Source organism: Ahaetulla prasina, chromosome 1, assembly GCF_028640845.1.
Source record: "Ahaetulla prasina isolate Xishuangbanna chromosome 1, ASM2864084v1, whole genome shotgun sequence".
NCBI classification, from domain to species: Eukaryota; Metazoa; Chordata; class Lepidosauria; order Squamata; family Colubridae; genus Ahaetulla; species Ahaetulla prasina.
In genome coordinates, this window is record NC_080539.1 from 258,090,334 (window position 1) to 258,113,218 (window position 22,885).

The 22,885-nt window shown below is 40.6% G+C and overlaps 1 pseudogene; it reads right to left on the reverse strand.

Annotated features, from left to right (window-relative positions):
- Positions 1-8,112: 8,112 nt before the first annotated feature.
- LOC131185893 (ryncolin-3-like) lies at positions 8,113-21,145 on the reverse strand (annotated as a pseudogene).
- Positions 21,146-22,885: the final 1,740 nt, after the last annotated feature.

Below are 22,885 nucleotides of genomic sequence, written 5' to 3' on the forward strand. Positions count from 1 at the left end.
AACTAGCAACCAGGAAAATCAAGTGGAAACCAGCCCAAGGCTTCATCTTGCCTTGCCAGCTCTCTCTCTGAGCGAGAGGTGTGTAGTATCTTGCCTCTTATATATATGGATATCTTTTAATGATTGCATCAACAGAGTAATCAGGAAGTGCTTAGATTCTCTGAGCAAGGATAAATAGGTCCATATCTGTTTTGCAATGCCTGTTTGTGCAACCTCAGCAGAGTTCATAATTATTAAGGAAAAAGGGTACTCTTGAATTATGCAATGTTTGTCATATTACCCATTGTTCCTTATACTGAACAATGTGTGTACTGTAGCCACATTGTATCAGAAAAAACCCAAACCAAAACAAAAACATATTGGTTTAATCAATAATCCTATAAATCCTTACACTTTTCCTGATTGGACAAGTTCCCACATTCACTAAGCAACTGATACTGTTGTTTTAAGGGTAAGATATTTGCTCTTGAACTGGTTCTGCAGCACATTCATAACTTTCTGAGAAGGAATGCCTGAGCCAATCTTATCCTGCAAGAGGTCCCTCACTGATGATACATTGACCTTATTCCTAGTTCACCAATAGTAAACCACTGATTTTATACAATTTTTTTTCCTAAAAGAAAAAAGGGATTTTTTTTGTGTGCCACCCTTGCAGTAATTGTAACTACAGAATTAAAAGTTTGCTAGGTTCCTGGGTTAACAATAACAGCCAGAAGACAATGCCCTTAACCTCTGGAGATTGGAGTAATTTTTTGATTACATCTTGAATTGCAAGGGAAATCAGTTATCCAATGATAGATAGAGTAAAATCAGATAACTCACTGAAAATATTAAAGTGAAGCTTATGTTTTTTTACACATAATGTGCAGGCCAAAGTCACTAGATAAGATTTTGCAGTTTGGAGGTCAAAGAAGAGGCTAACAGAAAGTAAGGTGGCTATGCCTGAGGACAAAAGCATGTGATTATAAGAAGCTATTTCTAATAGTCAGAGAATCCTGCCAAAACAATATCCAACTGGTAAAGGTAAGCTGGAAATGCCTGAACAAGAGGCCTCTTTTCATCACATGGTATCATTTAAATTCTGTAATCTGTTCTGTGAAAACTTATTTTGAAAAGCAGGAGAGATATTTTAAAGTAAATAAATATGGCACATTTAAAACTGCTGACCAAAGGTAATTTACTTCTGTTTCTGTTGAACATTTCCTGGCTATTTCAGGACATTATTTTGTGTCTCTTAGGCCAACATCAACAATAATCAGGGCTGGTTGGTGATTAGTTTATTTATTTATTTATTTATTTATTGTTTGAATTTATATACCGCCCTATCTCCCAAAAGACTCAGGGCGGTTCACAGGCATATAAAACATCAATATACAAATTAAAATAATCATTAAAAAACTTATTCTAATGCCCAATTAATTAAAAATAAAAATATAAATATTAAAATCAATTTAAAAACCCCTCTAAATTTAAAATCTAAAAAACTAAGCCAGTCCTGCACAGATGAATAAATGTGTCTTGAGCTCGCGACGGAAGGTTCGAAGGTCCGGAAGTTGACGGAGTCCTGGGGGGAGTTCGTTCCAGAGGGCGGGAGCCCCCACAGAGAAGGCCCTTCCCCTGGGCGTTGCCAGACGACACTGCCTAGCTGACGGCACCCTGAGGAGTCCCTCTCTGTGAGAGCGCACGGGTCGGTGAGAGGTATCTGGTCGCAGTAGGCGGTCCCGTAGATAACCCGGCCCTATGCCATGGAGCGCTTTAAAGGTGGTCACCAAAACCTTGAAGCGCACCCGGAAAGCCACAGGTAGCCAGTGCAGACTGCACAGGATAGGTGTTATACGGGAGCCACGAGGGGCTCCATCTATCACCAGCAGCCGCATTCTGACTAACTGTAGCCTCCGGATGCCCTTCAAGGAAGCCCCATGTAGAGAGCGTTGCAGTAATCCAGGCGAGACGTCACGAGGGCGTGAGTGACCGTGCATAGGGCCTCCCGGTCCAGAAAGGGGCGCAACTGGCGCACCAGGCGAACCTGGTAGAACGCTCTCCTGGAGACGGCCGTCAAATGATCTTCTAGAGACAGCCGTTCATCCAGGAGGACGCCTAAGTTGCGCACCCCCTCCATCGGGGCCAATGACTCGCCACCGATGGTCAGCCGCGGATTTAGCTGACTGTACCGGGACGCCGCATCCACAGCCACTCTGTCTTGGAGGATTGAGCTTGAGCCTGTTTCTCCCCATCCAGACCCGTCGGCCTCCAGACACCGGGACAGCACTTGACGGCCGTTGGGGTGGTCCGGTGTGGAAAAGTACAGCTGGGTGTCATCCGCGTACAGCTGGTACCTCACACCGAACCCACTGATGATCTCACCCAGCGGCTTCATGTAGATGTTGAACAGAAGGCGAGAGGATCGATCCCCGCGGCACCCCACAAGTGAGGCGCCCGGGCCGACCTCTGCCCCCCTGTCAACACCGACTGCGACCGGTCGGAGAGATAGGAGGAGAACCACCGATAAACGGTGCCTCCCACTCCCAATCCCTCCAACCGGCGCAGCAGGATACCATGGTCGATGGTATCGAAAGCCGCTGAGAGGTCTAATAGGACCAGGGCAGAGGAACAACCCCTATCCCTGGCCCTCCAGAGATCATCCACCAACGCGACCAAAGCCGTCTCCGTGCTGTAACCGGGTCGGAAACCGGACTGGAACGGGTCTAGATAGACAGTTTCATCCAGGTGCAAGGGAAACTGATATGATTAGTGAATGAAAGGATCCCCCTAAACAGCATGTCAGTTTTGGAAGACAATTTTCTTTTTTGCTTCTTAACTCCCACATATTTTAGTTGGAGAAATTGGGAGGGGATTGGTTGTTGGAGTGGTAGAAAGTTAGTCATAACATTAGGTATTCAAGGACTTTTGCCTGCATTTGATGAGACAATAATGGCAAAAAATACTTTAATTTCAACTTTCCTGCTGAGAAACTCTCACTTGTGAGTCTCGAAATGGAAATCTGCAAAGCTTTAAAGGAGTATTTTGCTCCAACAGCTTTAAATCAAGCATCCTTAGAAGCTGCTTCATGAAGCAATGTAGTCCCCTTGATTCCTATGATTTGAGTTGTTATTGACATCTTTTATTTACCTTTTTCTGTCTTTGCAATGTTACTGTGCTTTTATTTAAGTTAAGACAAACTAAAGAATTTGTCCTTATTTAGTTAAGACAATTTCTTTTCATGTCTCCAGTCTTTCATTCCAGATAGGGACTACAGGTAGTCCTCGATTTACAACAGTTTGTTTAGTTACCGTTAGAAGTTAGAACAGCATTGAAAAAATGTGATTTATGACCATTTTTCACAGCATCCCTATGCTCCCATATTCAAAATTCAGATGCTTGGCAACTGACTCATATTTATGATGTTCGCAGTGTCCTGGAGTTACGTGATCACCTTTGGTGACTTTCTGACAAGCAAAGTAAATGAGGAAGCCAAATTCACTTAACAACTGTGTTAATAACAACTGCAGGGATTCACTTAGTAACTGTGGCAAGAAATGCAAAACTCACTTAATAAATGTCCCACTTAGCAACAGAAATTTTGGGCTCAATTGTGATCATAAGTCGAGAACTATCTGTATTTTCCTTCTCACTTTAATAGCAACCTATGTGCAAATTGATACTTGGGACCAGGGATATATGGGGGTAGGGGGTGGGGAAACACTAGAAATGAACCCCCCTTTTTAACTTTTAAAGGGTCAGTCAGAGTTGGGCAGATAAAACAAATTTGAATGACTGACTGACTGAATAAATTTGCCTTGCAAATAGAATTTTTTTATTGGCCAAGTGTGATTGGACACACAGGAATTTGTCTTGGTGCATATACTCTCAGTGTACATAAAAGAAAAGATAAGTTCATCAAGAATCATAAGGTACAACACTTAATGATAGTCATAAGCAATCAGGGAACAATATTAATATAAATCTTAAGGATACAAGCAACAAAATTACAGTCATACAGTCATAAGTGGAAGGAGATGGGTGGTGGGAACGATGAGAAGATTAATAGTAGTGCAGACTTAGTAAACACTTTGACAGTGTTGAGGGAATTATTTGTTTAGCAGAGTGATGGCATTCGGGAAAAACGCCAGAACAGAGTGATGGTGTTCTTGTGTCTAGTTGTTCTGATGTGCAGCACTCTATAGTATCGTTTTGAGGGTAGGAGTTGAAACAGTTTATGTCCAGGATGTGAGGGGTCTGTAAATATTTTCACAGCCCTCTTTCTGACTTGTGCAGTATACAGGTCCTCAGGTTGGAAGCAATTGTTTTTTCTGCAGTTCTAATTATCCTCTGAAGTCTGTATCTGTCTTTTGGGTTGCAGATACAACCAAACCAAACCAGATAGTTATAGAGGTGCAGATGACAGACTCAATAATTCCTCTGTAGAACTGGATCAGCAGCTCCTTGGGCAGTTTGAGCTTTCTGAGTTGGCACAGAAAGAACATTCTTTGTTGTGCTTTTTTGATGATGTTTTTGATGTTAGCTGTCCATTTTAGATCTTGCGATATGGTAGAATCTAGAAATTTAAAGGTGTTCTGTCCTCCTTCGCCTCCATCCAAGTGATGGCTTAATTAGCCGGCACTATCAGCTCTGGTAGCAAAATAGCGAGCGTCTGCCAAGTGTCTCTGTTATCTCCCTCGACGCCTATGAGTCACCCAGGAACAAACTTCAGCTCTTAGTTAATCAGTTGATTTGCCTGCTACGAAGAGACACAGCAGCTCTTGCTGCCTTTATATCCTGTGGGTGTGGCTCCAGCACTTCCTAGGCCTGCCCCACCCCTGCTTCTGTTGTTCCCTCCTCTCCTGCCTACGAAACCTAGGGTCCAACCAAGCCTGACTGTCATCAGCTGGGTCTGAAGGCGTGGCCTGGGGGGGGCAAGAGTCAGGGGACGGAGACCTCGTTATCTCTTCCACCTGGCCTGCCTCTGGCTCCTGGACCTGAGCCAGGGAAGCTGGTGCTCCCGAGGTAAGTCCTGACGGCCCTTCCCCCTCACTTTCCAAGTCACTTTCTGGCAGGAGGCTCGGCTCCAAGTCACTTTCTGTCAGGAGGCCTGGCTCCAAGTCACTTTCTGGCAGGAGGCCTGGCTCCAAGTCACTTTCTGGCAGGAGGCCTGGCTCGGGGGGCGCAGACACAACAAAAGTTCTCTACTGTTGGTACTGTGTTGTTTAGTATTTTGAGAGGTGGAAGTATGGAAGGATTTTCCCCAAAGTCTACCACCATTTCTACGGTTTTGAGTATGTTCAGTTCCAGATTGTTCTGATCACACCACGAAGCTAGTTGTTCAACCTCCCGTCTGTATGCGGATTCATCAGTCTCGAATAAGACCGATTACTGTTGAGTCATCTGCAGGCTTCAGTAGTTTAACAGATGGATCATTAGAGATGCAGTCATTGGTGTATAGAGAGAAGAGAAATGGGGAGATCACACAGCCTTGGGGGCCCCCTGTGCTAATTGTACAGGTATCTGATGAGATTCTGCTTAGCTTCATCTGCTGCTTCCTGTTTGTTAGGAAGCTTATGATCCACTTACAAGTGTGTTCAGGTACCTGTAGCTGGTTTAGCTTAGTTAGAAGTGTGTCTGGAATGATGGTATTGAATGCTGAACTAAAATCTACAAAGAGGACCCTTGCGTAGATCTTTGGAGATTCAAGATGTTGTAAAATGTTACTACCAGTTTGCATGCACATATGCACTTCTGCATATGCACAGAAGCTTCTGCGTATGCACAGATCGCCAAATATGACATCAGAGTGGGTGGGAGGAGCCACCCGCCACTTTTACTACTGGTGCACAAGAACCAGAGAGATTTATTTGATATAATAAAATATCAAAAATATTTTTTAAACTTGCAATAATGCTTATGGGATTAAAAGAATTTCTGACAGATGATTTTTGTATTCTCTACTGTATGAAATGAGGAAAACCATAACAGTGTGTTGATGTAGACTTGCCCCACGATGGCAGTGTTGGCCACAATATGTCAACCTCATCAATTCTACATATCAGTTGCACTCATAAAATAGTTCAGTACTCAACGTATGGCTACAATTGGGACCAGAATTTCCGTTGCTAGGCAAGGCAGTTGTTAAGTGAGTCTTCCCTGCTTTTATGATCTTATTGCCATGGTTGTTCAATGAATCATTACAATTGTTAAGTGAATCATGTGATCAGTAAGCAAATCCTGCTTCTTCCCGTGACTTTGCTTGTTGGAAGCTAGTTGACATGGCAATCACATGACCATGGGACATTGCAGACATTATAATACATGTTAGTTGCCAAAGGCCTGAATTTTGATAAGGTGACTAGGAATGCTGCAACAATTGTAAGTGTGAGGACCAAGTCTTAAGTCACTTTTGTTGTAACTTGTATATTGCAGTCCTTTAAAAAGTTGTGGTACATTTTTATTGCAATTGATCAAGAACCGTATTATCTATAGAAAACAATAGAAGAATATTATCTTTATAAAACAATGAATGATATTTAATCAGGAGTTCACTTCCAAATAAGAGGAAATCTAGGAGCTTATTTCAGCCCAACTGTATGGCAAAGACAGGAAAGCCAAAAGCTGCAATTCTATGCACAATGGTTGGTGAATAGGCCAAATTTATATCAGCTGACTTTTTAATGAGAAATATGGCTAGGATTACATTCCATAATAATTAAGTATGAGATGTCATCTGGCAAAACCTCAACAATCTTTTCATCCACTCCATTTTGTAATTCCACTCTAGCCTCTTTGCCAAATTTATCTCCATGCACAATTCCTAGCTAACCCTGCACTTTCTACATATTTCGCATTCATCTTCAGTTTGAATAGGTGCACTACTTATAAAGGAGCACAAGAATACATTTGCTATGGATAAATATACTAGTCTCCTTTGTAACAATCATCTCAATTTGGCTCAGAAATATTCAGAGTCAGTAATCTATGTATTGCTATATTGTCAATTGTACTCTTAGTAGCTGGCATTTACAAACACAATTATTGGAAATTTTATTCATCTTTCTAATCAAGAACTTACAATCTTCCTTCTGCAAGATCTAACTTGAAGGTTAGACCATTATGAAGGTTCCCAGATATCTAGCAATAGCTATGGATTGGAGAAGCCAAATGGTACCCTCCTCTCATTCATTATTTCATGTCTGCTTCTTTTCTTCAATGTATCTTAAATTTTGTATTTGTGTCTTCTCTGGAGCTGGAGCTTCTTGCAGGATCCAATGTGTGACACATATCTTTCTCTTCATTCCTGTACATTCTTATCAAGTTGCACTTGCACATTAAATCATTGTACACTGAATTTCTATGCCAAAATATAACAATGCAGATAATTTAATTATTTCAGCAACTGTTGATATCCATGCCACCACCATTAAACACGGAAACAAACATGGCTATGGTATTTTACCAAAATAACAAGTTAGCGTAAAATCATTGGCTATAAAATTCCATTCTAGCATTTTGCATCCAGAAAGGATTCCGTAGAAGTTCACACAGGGGATACAGAAAAAGTACTCTGGAGTTGTGTTATCTCAGGATCAATTATGGAGAAAGGAGTCTTCACTGTGTAGGATAAAACATCACATTTGACTAACCTTCAAGGGGTTATTGGAGAGTCAAAGAATCTGTTGCCGGACAGATTAGAGATGAGAGACGGGTTTGTTTCCCTTCCGAAAGCATTTCCTCTCAGTGCTAAATTACATTGTATGTGTGTTGAAAACACTTTATTTTATTTTTATTTATTTATTTTGTCACACAGTATATATAAGCATAAGCATGAAATAACTAAACAATATATAAGCACATATATAAGCGTGAGTATATAATAACTATATTAATTGGATATAACAAAAGGAAACAATAGGACAGGAACGGTAGGCACGCTTGTGCTCTTATGCACCAGGTCTTCAGAAAAACATGATCATACAAGTAGGTGCCCCAAAAACTAATTAGACCGATTTATTTAGTGAATTGCCATCCCCATGTAATTAAAAAGGGGAGTACTATAAGATAGTACAGCCCAGTGAACACACAAAGGAACAGTTTTGCATTTTAATTTGCTTTTTCAGGTAGAAAATAGAGAAGGATATTAATCTGCTAGTACTTTTGAGGTGATGGCTGTTGAAGAATTTGTCAAACTGTGGTTTCATTTATTGTGGTCTAACTTTCATATCTGCATACTTGTAAGAATAATAGTACCCTTTTCCGGTAGCCCAGTTGATGCCATCAGCATAAGAGGTATGTTCCCCTTTGTGATACAGGCCATTCAGGTTGGAAGCATGGCAGTTATGGTACCACCAGCCTCCTTTGAAATATACAGCACAATTTCCACCATCGATATAATTGTCTCTGTCTTTGGTAGAGAATGCAGAGTGATTATGTGCCGAGAAAGAATCACCTAAAAGGAGGAAATCACAAATGAAGCACTAAGTTCATATATTTCAGGAATGCAAACCTGCAGGAGGTTTTACCAATGAAAAATGCACTTTCACCACTAAGAATTAGAAAGAGATTGAATATTAATATGGTTTATTTGCACAATCTCCTAGATTTGAACTTTGGCATCACTAGCCAGCCCAATCAAGATTATTCAATGTGCATTATAGTGATTTATGTTTCTTGAAGTCATGGTCAACTTAACCTGAGTGGTTGAATATAGCACTGTGAGGTCTACCTAACAGGCCACGTTATACATCATGATTGATAAACCAGAATGTTTGAAACCTGTTAATACATTAAGCCAAAGTGTGGACAACTTGGTTTACTCCAGGATCACATTTTATTTCCTGGATCAGTTGAAGGGTTATAAGCAGTCCCTTGACATGCTATCAGAACTAGAAGGAGCAGGATGGAAGTTTTGTTCACTTTGCTTTTTGGGGAAGCTTTAAGAAATAATGTCACTGGGGAAAACAGGCATTTTTTCATTTATTGCTGAGTTTCAGTGGTGCACCAGCCACTGATTGCCCACTCCTACACTAATCCAAGGAAGTAAAAATATTTGTCTTACCATATAGGTCAAGAATATGCATTAATAAATCCATTTCTATCCCACATTTTAAACCAAGTATCCTCCAAATGATTCTGACTTCATCAAAGTCAAGGAGAAATCGTAAAAATGATGTGTCAATTGCCATTTATTAGAAAGAGAATTTTGGGGTTTCCTAATGAAATTGGTTTTGGGTTTGTTCCGGAAGAAGCAGAAGAAATGTTCTTTTATCAAAATCACAATGTACGCAGCTTTCATTATACAACGTGGGAAGGAGAATGGCCACAACCTCTTAAATATTTGTTTCCGAACCAATCTACAGAAAATAATATTTTCACTGGCAATTGTGAAATGCAGCCATATTGACCTTATGAGGCTGAATCTGGAAGGATATTCATCTTTCCTTACATAATTAATTCTGATAAAATAAGCATTATTTGTGGAAACGGACTTAATGTATATCAAACTGAGTATCAAGTAGAAGAGATTTTGGGCTTACCAGAACATCAGCAATGACAGCTGCAGTAAAACCCTTATTCAAACCCAGTGATGCTCAGGTGTTGGAACAAACCACCAAAAGTGGTTCATGCTTTCATATGCTGCCTGAGAGCTTTTGAAGGCTTCTGCCTTAGCTAGATACCCTATGAAAATTGGATCATATATTTTGAATTTATTAAAGTAAAAATGGGATGGGCAACCTGTAGCCTCATCCCTCCTCAACTTTCCACTCAGGGAATGAGTTGGACTGGTGTTCTTGGTTCGTATTTGCAGTTTGCGGAGGGTATGTGGCCAAACCATTGTCCCTGTGATAGGCCGCAAAGGAATTAAGCAGACCATGGCTTAAATTTTTTCGGCATTCTGCATCAGGTCATGTGACATTTATATTTGTTACATTTTTTGTCAGAAAGTACTCAAATGAAGAGGCGTTCTCTGTATTACTCACCCATATTGCCACCTAAATAGGAACCCACAGTTAGCCTGTAATTTTCACATTCATTTGCAATCCTGAAATTGGAATATGTTGCAAAGGTTCTGGAACCATTGAAATCTTCCAGATCAATCCGCAACTGCTGTGTTCCTGAATCCCAAAGGATAGATGTTATTAGAGAATGAATACTAGACATGGAGAAGTTTATAAGGGAAGTGTATGGATTATTGTAGTAGACTTTCATTTCATAAAGACATGATCACAGTGAGCTTATGAGCCATGTCCATTCTAAAGCAGTGCTACTGCAGAATCACTAAACAATTTAAGTATATTTGGGGTTGCTCTTCTACCATTTCGTCTCCAATACTCCTTCTTCTTCCTCTCCTCTTTCCCTAGCCTCTGGTAATATTGATAGGCTGAATCTGGAAGGATATTCATCTTTCATAATTAATTCTGATAAAATAAGCATTATTTGTGGAAATGGACTTAATGTATATCAAACTGAGTATCAAGTAGAAGAGATTTTGGGCTTACCAGAACTGGTGAGAAGATGGATCTTATCATTGCCCAGCCAGAATTCTGATCCTTGACTTCCAAATTCTTTCTTGCTTGATTCCCAGTCACGGTAGAAATCCACAGACCCATCCTGCCGCCTCTGGAAGAGCGGAAAGAGAGGGAGTGCTACCGCAGCATCTGCTTGATGGAGAAGCTGCTTTCCTAACATTACACCATTTTTGAAGTGGAGCGCTGTCTTTCAGCCTCATTTTGAAAAAGGAATAGGACTGTCATAGTTACAGTAGGGAGAGATTGCGACTGGATGTCGCTGTATTTTGTTGCTTAAAAAGCTGTTTTAATGTCTCAAGTCTTGGAATAGGTATATTTTAAATAATCTCAAAGACAAATGGCAAAAAAAACCACAGAAAATTATCCTACTGCCCATTCTGTTAAAAAAAAAAAGGTGTTCTCAATTAAATGCTTTAAATCAACAAATCACTAAACAAATCCAAAGTTTGTCCCCCGTGCCAGAATAATCCATGAAGAACATGCCTGGATGGGGAGAAACAGGCTCAAGCTTAATCCCTCCAAGACGGAGTGGCTGTGGATGCCGGCATCCCGATTCAGTCAGCTGCGGCCGCAGCCGCAGCTGACTGTTGGAGGCGAGTTACTGGCCCCAAAGGATAGGGTGCGCAACTTAGGTGTCCTCCTGGATGATCGGCTGTCGTTTGAAGATCATTTGACGGCCATCTCCAGGAGGGCCTTCCACCAGGTTTGCCTGGTTCAGCAGTTGCGCCCCTTCCTTGATCGGGATGCCTTGTGCACAGTCACTCATGCGCTCGTTACCTCTCGCTTGGATTATTGTAATGCTCTCTACATGGGGCTCCCCTTGAGGTGCACTTGGAGGTTTCAGTTAGTCCAGAATGCAGCTGCGCGGGTGATAGAGGGAGCTACGCGTAGCTCCCATATAACACCGCTCCTGTGCAGACTGCACTGGCTACCTGTGGCCTTTCGAGTGCACTTTAAGGTTTTGGTTACTACCTTTAAAGCGCTCCATGGCTTAGGGCCTGGGTACTTACGGGACCGCCTGCTGTTACCACATGCCTCCCACCGACCCGTACGCTCTCACAGAGAGGGACTTCTCAGGGTGCCGTCCACCAAGCAATGTCGGCTGGCGGCCCCCAGGGGAAGGTCCTTCTCTGTGGGGGCTCCCACACTTTGGAACGAGCTTCCCCCGGGTTTACGCCAAATACCTGACCTTCGGACATTCCGTCGTGAACTGAAGACACATCTTTTCATTCGCGCGGGGCTGGCTTGAATTGAATTTTATTAATTTTAAATTTTTATTAATTAATTTTAAATGGGGTTTTTAGTTTATTGTATATTTTTACTTCTCAGGCTAATTTTAAAATAAGTTTTTTAATTACACCTTAAATTGTACATTGTATTATCTGTTTTATTTTTGCCTGTACACCGCCCTGAGTCCTTCGGGAGAAGGGCGGTATAAAAATCAAATAAATAAATAAATAAAATAAATAAATAAATAAATAGTTTGACGATTAGAGCATATTTGGACGAGGAACAAAGAATCCTGCATAGATCCATCCTGTAGGTTTAGAGAGATGACTCAATCAGCATAATTTATTTATTATAAAGATGCTGTGATAAATTTATTGCTAGAGATGAGAATCCTGGCAGACCTTCGGAGGAGTGCAGGAGATGCAAATATACATATTTCCAAGCGAGGTGAAAAAAATCAGAGTCAGAGATGTCTTCAGGGGAAGTTAAAAATAGTTAAGATGCCAACTTAACTTTCTGTGTCCCCACTCCCACCCGTCAAGATCCCTTACCCCACTCAGATTGGAATAATAGATGAAGAGGAGCTTCCCTACAAGGAATGGAGATGGTGTCTGGATGGCCCTGTAACTATCAATGATGGCCTTTTCTTTGAGTTCTCGTTATCAAGAGAAGCAAAAGAGCAAACAAGCCTGGTTGCTCTTCTCTCTTATTGGCTTCCAGAGGTAGGGCGATAAGGGATGAAGGCCACAAAGTGGGACATACCCATCCCATATATGGACAGAGTTTGGAGCTGTGAAAGCTCTATTTTAGGGCTTCCAGTTTGTTCAATCTCACAATAACAGGAATGTTTTCTGCTGTCTTGGGCTCATATTCCAAAAGGTTTTTATTAAGCCCTGGGCTGCAAATTTTCCACCACCAGTCTCTTGACAGGAGAGAAGGATGATGGGCCCCTCAACAGTTGCTATTATTTTGTAACAATAATGGCGGCATGGAGAACACTTGTTCAAACATGTTATTATCATAATATTGGGCTTCTTGCTCTTCTGTTAAGTTCAAGTAGATAATCATCTCTTCCACCTCCTCCTCCTCTGGAAGGCTTCAGCTTACCAACCAGCCTCCTCCATCTGTCTCCATGTCACAAAACACCAGCATTGGGTTTCCCTTGGTTGGGTAGATTGTGTACCAGCCACTCAGAGTCTCCCCACGTTCCAGGAGGTCCTTGCAGTTTCTGGCTTCTGTCCCTAGGGGAAGAATAGGGATGGTTGTATGGGTCAGTTCAGGCAAGTTCTGCTCTCAAAATATATGTCTGGGACAGATGTTGACCTTTGTGAAGGACCCCCTAGTGTGAATTCACCATAATCTCTGTTGTAGGAATATGAATGCTTGTTGTAATGCAATGAACTCATGGAGATCCCTTGTAAAAAGTGATTACATAAAGAAAGCATGATAATTCCAGGGGGAAAGGACAACTATAGTAGACATCTTTGGAACTGTTGGGCTTGCTGGATAATGATGATGATGATGGGAGTTTGTGTGTCATTGCGGAATGTTGATACATGCAAACAACACGTATGACAGTCATCCTCAGTCTGTGGTTAATGACTTTGTACTAGTCCAAAACCGATTCATAATTTGGTTGCTACAAAATCTTTTCTTTCACATCATAGATATATGAATCTAAGTAAAATTTAAAACTTGAAGATATATCTTTTAGAAAGCCACTATTCCCATCTTTCAGGGCTGCATAATTTTAACATTATTTTTACTTCAAAATGTTTACCAAGATCTTACCAGGTTTTTCATCACTTTTCAAGTATTTTTATATAAGTGTTATTATTATAATTTGCTCAGCCAGCCAGATATTTAGATTGGATTTGGCATTTTTTCCCATTTTTAGCCACTGAGGGTTCTTGCTTCTTGACTTATTTTTTGCTAGGCAGCATGTCTTCTTATTATGCTCTCTAATGATTTTATTTATATCTTTATTTCTAATTGTTCTCTATGACTCACAAAGGATTTCCTACTCACGAGACCATCTGCTAAAAATTAAGCAACATTTCTTTAAGGAGCAGCTTTCTGTGATCTCACCCCCCTGCCCCCGGTTTTTACAAATGCGGAGGAGGCAGGAAGAACAAAGGAAGAGGCAATTCCCCCGGAGCCATGGATTACCGAGGCAATTCCCCCGGAGCCATGGATTACCAAAAAAACCAAACAACATAAATGGCGGAAAAGAGGTAATAGGACTGGGATCTTAAACAGATTAAAAAAGAGAGGAAATAAAACTCCTCTGCCTTCAATTTTCCTAACAAATGTACATTCACTTGCAAATAAGATGGATGAAATACTCCTCTTAAACAAATACTATTCTGATTTTCGCAATTCAGCAGTCCTATTCTCTGAAACCTGGTTAAATGAATCAATTGAAGATAGTAGCCTGCATATTCCAGGATTTCAGATTATACGATCAGACAGAATTACAGAAGCATCTGGTAAAATGAAGGGTGGAGGTTTATGCCTATATATTAACATCAGCTGGTGTCAAGATTTATCTGTAATTTACAAATTCTGTGATAACAATTTAGAGATTTTAATTATCAACTGCAAACCATACTATTCGCCTCGTGAATTTTCCTCATTTCTTCTAACTGCTGTTTACATACCACTTCAAGCCTGTGTAAACAAGGCATTATGAACTCTAGCTGACCAAATCATAGAGGCTGAAGCCAAATACCCTGATTCACTGGCCATTATTTTGGGAGATCTAAACAAGGAAAACTTAAGAAAAGAGCTACCAAAATACTTTCAGCATGTCAATTGTCCCACTAGAGGCAAGAATATTTTAGACCATTGCTACACAACACTAAAAGATGCTTATCAGTCTTTACCACGTGCAGCTGTAGGACACTCTGATCATTGCATGATTCACCTTGTACCTGCTTACAGGCAAAGACTTAAAACCACAAAACCAACAATTAAATCAGTGAAGATCTGGACGGAGGAGTCAAAATTAAAGCTGCAGGCTTGCTTTGACTGCACTGATTGGAACATTTTTGAAGATATCTCTGCAGACCTATGATATGTGACATATCTGCAGACCTAGATGAACTCACAGATACTGTAACATCATAAATCAGCTTCTGTGAAGACCTATGTGTACCGACAAGGAACTTGAGAATATACAGTAACAACAAACCTTGGTTCACACCTAAACTTAAGCAGCTACGTCATTCCAAAGAGGAAGCCTACAGGAAAGGTGATAAAATGCTGAAAACTGATTCTTTAGCCAGAAATGTACTAACAAGGAGGATCAGAGCAGCAAAAAGAAGCTACTCTGAAAAGCTAAAGAATCAGTTTTCAGCAAATGAACCAGCAAACATATGGAAAAATATCACTGGCTATGGCAAACCTCCCTCCCAGGCTGAAGGAAATCAACAAGTGGCAGATGACCTGAACGTGTTTTACTGCAGGTTTGAAAGGAAATTACAGTCACCTATCTCCACAACCCCCATCTCAGACACACCAACAACAGCCAAGCCTCCTACAACTGACCCCATCCCATTGGGTTATGTGATATGTGCTATGATCCTTCTTGCTTCAAACGCTCTACCATCATCCCAGTGCTGAAGAAGCCCACTATCAAAGAACTGAATGACTACAGACCAGTTGCTTTAACATCTGTAGTCATGAAAGCCTTTGAAAGGCTAGTGCTTTCCTACTTGAAAACCATCACGGATCCGCTGTTAGACCCCCTTGCAATTTGCATACCGAGCAAATAGATCAACAGATGATGCTGTTAATATGGCTCTGCATTACATCTTACAACATCTTGAATCTTCAAAGACTTATGTAAGGGTCCTCTTTGTAGACTTTAGTTCAGCATTCAATACCATCATTCCAGACACTCTTCTAACTAAACTAAACCAGCTACAAATACCTGAACAGACTTGTAAGTGGATCACAAGCTTCCTAACAAATGGGAAGCAGCAGGTGAAGCTAAGCAGGATCACATCAGATACCTGTACAATTAGCACAGGGGGCCCCCAAGGTTGTGTGCTCTCCCCACTTCTCTTCTCTCTGTATACCAATGACTGCATCTTTAACGATCCATCTGTTAAACTACTGAAGTTCACAGATGACACAACAGTGATTGGTCTCATTTGAGACAATGACGAATCCGCATATAGATGTGAGGTCGAACAACTAGCCTTGTGGTGCAACTGAAACAATCTGGAACTGAACACACTCAAAACTGTAGAAATGGTGGTAGACTTTAGGAGAAAACCTTCCATACTTCCACCTCTCAAAATACTTGACAACACAGTATCAACAGTAGAAACCTTCAAATTTCTAGGTTCTATCATATCGCAAGATCTAAAATGGACAGTTAACATCAAAAACATCATCAAAAAAGCACAACAAAGAATGTTCTTTCTGCGCCAACTCAGAAAGCTCAAACTGCCCAAGGAGCTACTGATCCAGTTCTACAGAGGAATTATTGAGTCTGTTATTTGCACCTCTATAACTGTCTGGTTCGGTTCTGCAACTCAACAAGAAAAGAATAGAATAGAATAGAATAGAATTTTTATTGGCCAAGTGTGATTGGACACACAAGGAATTTGTCTTGGTGCATATGCTCTCAGTGTACATAAAAGAAAAGATACGTTCATCAAGGTACAACATTTACAACACAATTGATGATCAATATATCAATATAAATCATAAGGATTGCCAGCAACAAGTTATAGTCATACAGTCATAAGTGGAAAGAGATTGGTGATGGGAACTATGAAACGATTAATAGTAGTGCAGATTCAGTAAATAGTCTGACCGTGTTGAGGGAATTATTTGTTTAGCAGAGTGATGGCCTTCGGGGAAAAACTGTTCTTGTGTCTAGTTGTTCTGGTGTGCAGTGCTCTATAGCGTCGTTTTGAGGGTAGGAGTTGAAACAGTTTATGTCCAGGATGCGAGGGATCTGCAAATATTTTCACGGCCCTCTTCTTGATTCGTGCAGTATACAGGTCCTCAATGGAAGGCAAGTTGGTAGCAATTATTTTTTCTGCAGTTCTAATTATCCTCTGAAGTCTGTGTTTTTCTTGTTGGGTTGCAGAACCGGACCAGACAGTTATAGAGGTGCAAATGACAGACTCAATAATTCCTCTGTAGAATTGGATCAGCAGCTCCTTGGGCAGTTTGAGCTTACTGAGTTGGCGCAGAAAGAACATTCTTTGTTGTCCTTTTTTAATGATGTTTTTGATGTTAGCTGTCCATTTGAGATCTTGCGATATGATAGAACCCAGAAATTTGAAGGTTTCTACTGTTGATACTGTGTTGTCAAGTATTGTGAGAGGTGGAAGTATGGAAGGGTTTTTCCTAAAGTCTACCACCATTTCTACGGTTTTGAGTGTGTTCAGTTCCAGATTGTTTTGGTTGCACCACAAGGCTAGTTGTTCGACCTCTCGTCTATATGCGGATTCGTCATTGTCTCGAATGAGACCAATCACTGTTGTGTCATCTGCGAACTTCAGTAGCTTAACAAATGGATCATTGGAGATGCAGTCATTGGTATACAGAGAGAAGAGAAGTTGGGAGAGCACACAGCCTTGGGGGGTCCCTGTGCTAATTGTACAGGTATTTGATGTGATCTTGCTTAGCTTCACCTGCTGCTTCCTGTTTGTTAGGAAGCTTGTGATCCACTTACAAGTCTGTTCCGGTACCTGTAGCTGGTTTAGCTTAGTTAGAAGAATGTCTGGAATGATGGTATTGAATGCTGAACTAAAGTCTACAAAAAGGACCCTTGCATAGGTCTTTGGAGACTCAAGATGTTGTAGGATGTAGTGCAGAGCCATATTAACAGCATCATCTGTTGATCTATTTGCTCGGTATGCAAATTGCAAGGGGTCTAAGAGCGGATTCGTGATGGTTTTCAGGTAGGAAAGCACTAGCCTTTCAAAGGTTTTCATGACTACAGATGTTAGAGCAACTGGTCTGTAGTCATTCAGTTCCTTGATGGTGGGCTTCTTCGGCACTGGGATGATGGTAGAGCGTTTGAAGCAAGAAGGAACATAGCACATCTCTAGTGATTTATTGAAAATATGGGTGAAGATGGGGCCAGTTGGTCAGCACAGACTTTTAAGCAAGAAGGAGTTATCTTGTCTGGGCCTGGAGCTTTTCCTGGCTTTTGTCTGTGAAATAGGTCCTGCACTTCCTTTTCTGTGATCACTAGGGGTTGTGAACCCAATGAAATGGGGTCAGTTGTAGGAGGCTTGGCTGTTGTTGGTGTGTCTGAGATGGGGGTTGTGGAGATAGGTGGCTGTAGTTTCCTTTCAAACCTGCAGTAAAACTCATTCAGGTCATCTGCCAGTTGTTGATTACCTTCAGCCTGGGAAGGAGGTTTGCCATAGCCGGTGATATTTTTAAGAGTTTTCCACATGTTTGCTGGTTCATTTGCTGAAAATTGATTCTTTAGCTTTTCAGAGTAGCTTCTTTTTGCTGCTCTTATCTCCCTTGTTAGTGCACTTCTGGCCTGATTGTACAGCATTTTATCACCTTTTCTGTAGGCTTCCTCTTTGGAATGTCGTAGCTGCTTAAGTTTAGGTGTAAACCAAGGTTTGTTATTACTGCGTATTCGCAAGTTCCTTGTAGGTACACATAGGTCTTCACAGAAGCTGACATATGATGTTACAGTATCTGTGAGTTCATCCAGGTCTGCAGAGGTATCTTTAAAAATATTCCAATCAGTGCAGTCAAAACATGCCTGTAGCTTTAATTCTGATTCCTCCGTCCAGGTTTTCACTGATTTAATTATTGGTTTTATGGCTTTAAGTCTTTGCCTGTAAGCAGGTACAAGGTGAATCATGCAATGATCAGAGTGTCCTACAGCTGCACGTGGTAAAGACCGATAGGCATCTTTTAGTGTTGTGTAGCAGTGGTCTAGAGTATTCTTGCCTCTGGTGGGACAATTGACATGCTGAAAGTATTTTGGTAGTTCTTTCCTTAAGTTTGCCTTGTTTAGATCTCCCAAAACAATGGCCAGTGAATCAGGGTGTTTGGCTTCAGCCTCCATGATTTGGTCAGCTAGAGTTCGTAATGCCTCGTTTACACAGGCTTGTGGTGGGACATAAACAGCAATTAGAAGAAATGAGGAAAATTCACGAGGCGAATAGTAAGGTTTGCAGTTGATAATTAGAGTCTCTAAATTGTTGTCACAGAATTTGTAAATTATGTTAAAATCTTGACACCAGGTTGAATTAATATATAGGCATAAGCCTCCTCCTTTCTTTTTACCAGATGTTTCTGGAATCCTGTCTGATCGTTCAATTTGAAATCCTGGAATGTTCAGGCTGCTATTTTCAATTGATTCATTTAACCAGGTTTCAGAGAAGCATAGGACTGCTGAATTGCGAAAATCAGAATAGTATTTGTTTAAGAGGAGTATTTCATCCATCTTATTTGCAAGTGAGCGTATATTTGTTAGGAAAATTGAAGGCAGAGGAGTTTTAGTGCGAGTTCTTAGCTTGATTAAGATCCCAGATCTTTTACCTCGTTTCCTTCGTTTCCGTCGTTTGGTTTTTTTAGTAATCCATGGCTCCGTGGGAATTGCCTCCTCCTGTGTTAGAATCTCCTCCGTGTTTGTAAAGACAGGCGGGGGTGAGATTAAAGAAAGCTGCTCCTTAAAGAAATGTTCCTTAATTTTTAGCAGATGGTCTCGTGAGTAGGAAATCCGTAGTGAGTCACAGAGAATAATTAGAAATAAAGAAACAATTAGAGAGCATTTCACCGAGGCAGCCTTCGTCGGCGCCATCTTAGGTCTTTTGTTTTAGGTCTGAAAAAAGACCTTTTTTTAGGTCTTTTTTAGGTCTGAAAAAAACAGACCTCAGAAGATAATTAGAACTGCAGAAAAAATAATTGCTACAAACCTGCCTTCCATTGAGGACCTGCTTACAGCACGAATCAAGAAGAGAGCCGTGAAAATATTTACAGATCCCTCACATCCTGGACATAAACTGTTTCAACTCCTATCATCAAAACGACGCTATAGAGCACTGCACACCAGAACGACTAGACACAAGAGCAGTTTTTACCTGAAGGCCATCACTCTGCTAAACAAATAATTCCCTCAACACTGTCAAACTATTTACTAAATCTACACTACTATTAATCTTCTTATTGTTTCCATCACCAATCTCTTTCCACTTATGACTGTATGACTGTAACTTTTTGTTGCTATCATTAAGGATTAAATTGTACCCTATGACCATCATTTGTGTTGTAAATGTTGTACCTTGATGAAGGTATTTTTTCTTTTATGTACACTGAAAGCATATGCACCAAAACAAATTCCTTGTGTGTCCAATCACACTTGGCCAATAAATTCTATTCTATTCTATTCTATTCTATTCTATTCTATTCTATTCTATTCTATTCTATTCTATTCTATTCTCCCCCAAGATCATCCACACATTCAATCACAGTTTTCTATTCCAGTGATTTCTGAGTGGTCCACATGTTGTTCCAGATGGAAGGGGCCATGACAGAGAAGTCATGCTTCCTATGTATTGTTAGAGCAGAACATTTAATGGAAAGGACTCACTCTGTCAGAACCTAGTGTGTGGACAGACTCAATGGGAGAAAGGCTGTGCCTCAGGCAACCAGGTCCTATGCCATGCAAGACTTTAAAGGGAACAACCAATATTCTGAATTGCACCCAGAAGCCAACTGGCAACCAATGCAGATCTCATAGCAGGCACAATGATATGTGCTGGTTACTGCTTGTGCTATTCCATTTTGAACCATTGTAGCTTCCAGATTTAATCCATGTTTTGTAGAAATCAAAACCTGATCTAATATATGTTCCACATGAGCAAAATGTCACCTAAAAGTTATGTCAAGATTAATTTTGTTATACTGATTAAAAAGTAACTTACTAATTTTTTAAAAGGCTGCTTCTTTTAAAAGATCTCCTGTCCCTCAAAAAAGTATCACAATTCAACTTTCTCCAACTTTTAAATCCTACCAGCATCTCCAATAAATACTTATTAAGCAGAACTTCAAAGCAGCCAGATTCTACCCCTCACCTGTTCCCGAGTCATCTCTTTACTTGCAAAACTGATAACCAGCAATGCCTAAATTCCTCTGCTCACAGTAGTCGTGGACAGAAGAAAGAACGTGAGGCAAGTATTCCTTTCCTTAAGATTTGGCTTTATTGGGAAACTAAGTACCACCATTCTGCTCCTGCACGTTAAGGACCCCACAGAAGCTAAGACCAAGCTGAAGATCCCACAGCTGGAACTCACATGCACAACAAGTGGCTTCATTGTCCTGGAATCCTCCATGATTTGAGACTTCTCCCTCCACAGAACTAGCAACAGGAAAATCAGGTGGAAACCAGCCCAAAGCTTCATCTTGCCTTGCCTTGCCTTGCCAGCACTTGCTCTCTCTGGGCCACAGGTGAGTGGTGTCTTGCCTTTTATATATATGGAGGTCTTTTAACGATTGCATTGACAGAGAAATCAGGAAGTTGTTACATTTTCTGACTAAGTATGCCTATATCTGATTGGCAATGACTGTTCAAGCTCAGCAGAATTCATTAATGAACAAATAATGGCACCCCTCCCGTGTAGTTCATTAGGAGCCCATCCCATAGATGTTGAAGTAACCCCTCCTGTTCTCAAGGAGTTAAGTGACTGTATTTCAGAAAAAATAAAACCATTTTCTGCTGGATGAGTGATGTGTGAAAGATATAGCTCAAGATTAATTCTTTCTCGAATGATAAAAAAAATAAAGATATTAAAAATTATCCTAACATCATCTCCTTCACTGTAGCCATTGGGGTAAAACCTCTGCAGTTTGGCCAGGAATGACTTTTCCATTCTAATCAGTGAACAGAAAAATGACAGAAAATTGAGAAAAAGGTATTTAGGCTGAGAAAAAAAGCACATATAATATGATCAGATGGCTCAAGATCTCTGCAGACAAAGAGCAACAAAGTAAACCATGTGGAAACCACCTACCCCTTCATTTTGCCTTGCAGAATTTCCAGAGTCTCTGCATCTCTCTCTGAACTTTAGAGGGTTTGGCTTCTATACACACTGAGTTAAGCAAATGTGTTTTTCCCCATTGACTGCTTCTCAGAAGTCCTCTGAGAAGGTCACAAATGGTGATCATGTGATTCTTGCACACTGCCACTGTTTATTTTATTTATTTATTTATTTTGTCACACAATATATATAAGCATAAGCATGAAATAATTATACAGTATATAAGTATATATATATGTATGAGTATGTAATAACTATATTAATTGGATATAACAAAAGGAAACAACAGGACAGGAATGGTAGGCACACTTGTGCTCTTATGCACGCCCCTTACAGACCTCTTAGGAATGGGATGAGGTCAATAGTAGCCAGTTTTTGGTTGAAGCTTTGGGGATTTTGGGAAGAGACCACAGAGTCAGGTAGTTTATTCCAAGCATTAACAACTCTGTTACTGAAGTCATATTTTCTGCAATCAAGATTGGAGCGGTTAACATTAAGCTTAAATCTGTTATGTGCTCATGTATTGTTGAAATTGAAGCTGAAGTAGTCTTTGACAGGAAGGACATTGTAATTGATGATTCTATGAGTTAAAATCAGGACATGTTGAAGGCGGTGTAGTTCTAAATTTTTTAAACCCAGGATTTCAAGTCTGTTGGCATAAGGTGTTTTGTTGTATTCAGAGGAGTGGAGAACTCTTCTTGTAAAATATTTCTGGACACATTCAATTGTATTGATGTCAGAAATGTGGTATGGTTTCCAGACAGTTGAGCTGTATTCAAGAATGGGTCTAGCATTCCTGGAATGGGCCTCTGGTGGCTCAGACTGCTAAGACAGTCTGTTATTAACACAGCTGCTTGCAATTACTGCAAGTTCAAGTCCCACCAGGCCCAAGGTTGACTCAGCCTTCCATCTTTTATAAGGTAGGTAAAATGAGGACCCAGATTGTTGGGGGCAATAAGTTGACTTTGTATATAATATACAAATGGATGAAGACTATTGCTTAACATAGTGTAAGCCGCCCTGAGTCTTCGGAGAAGGGCGAGATATAAATGCAAAACAAAAAAACCAAAAAAAAACACCCATTCTACACAAAAGAACTCTGCC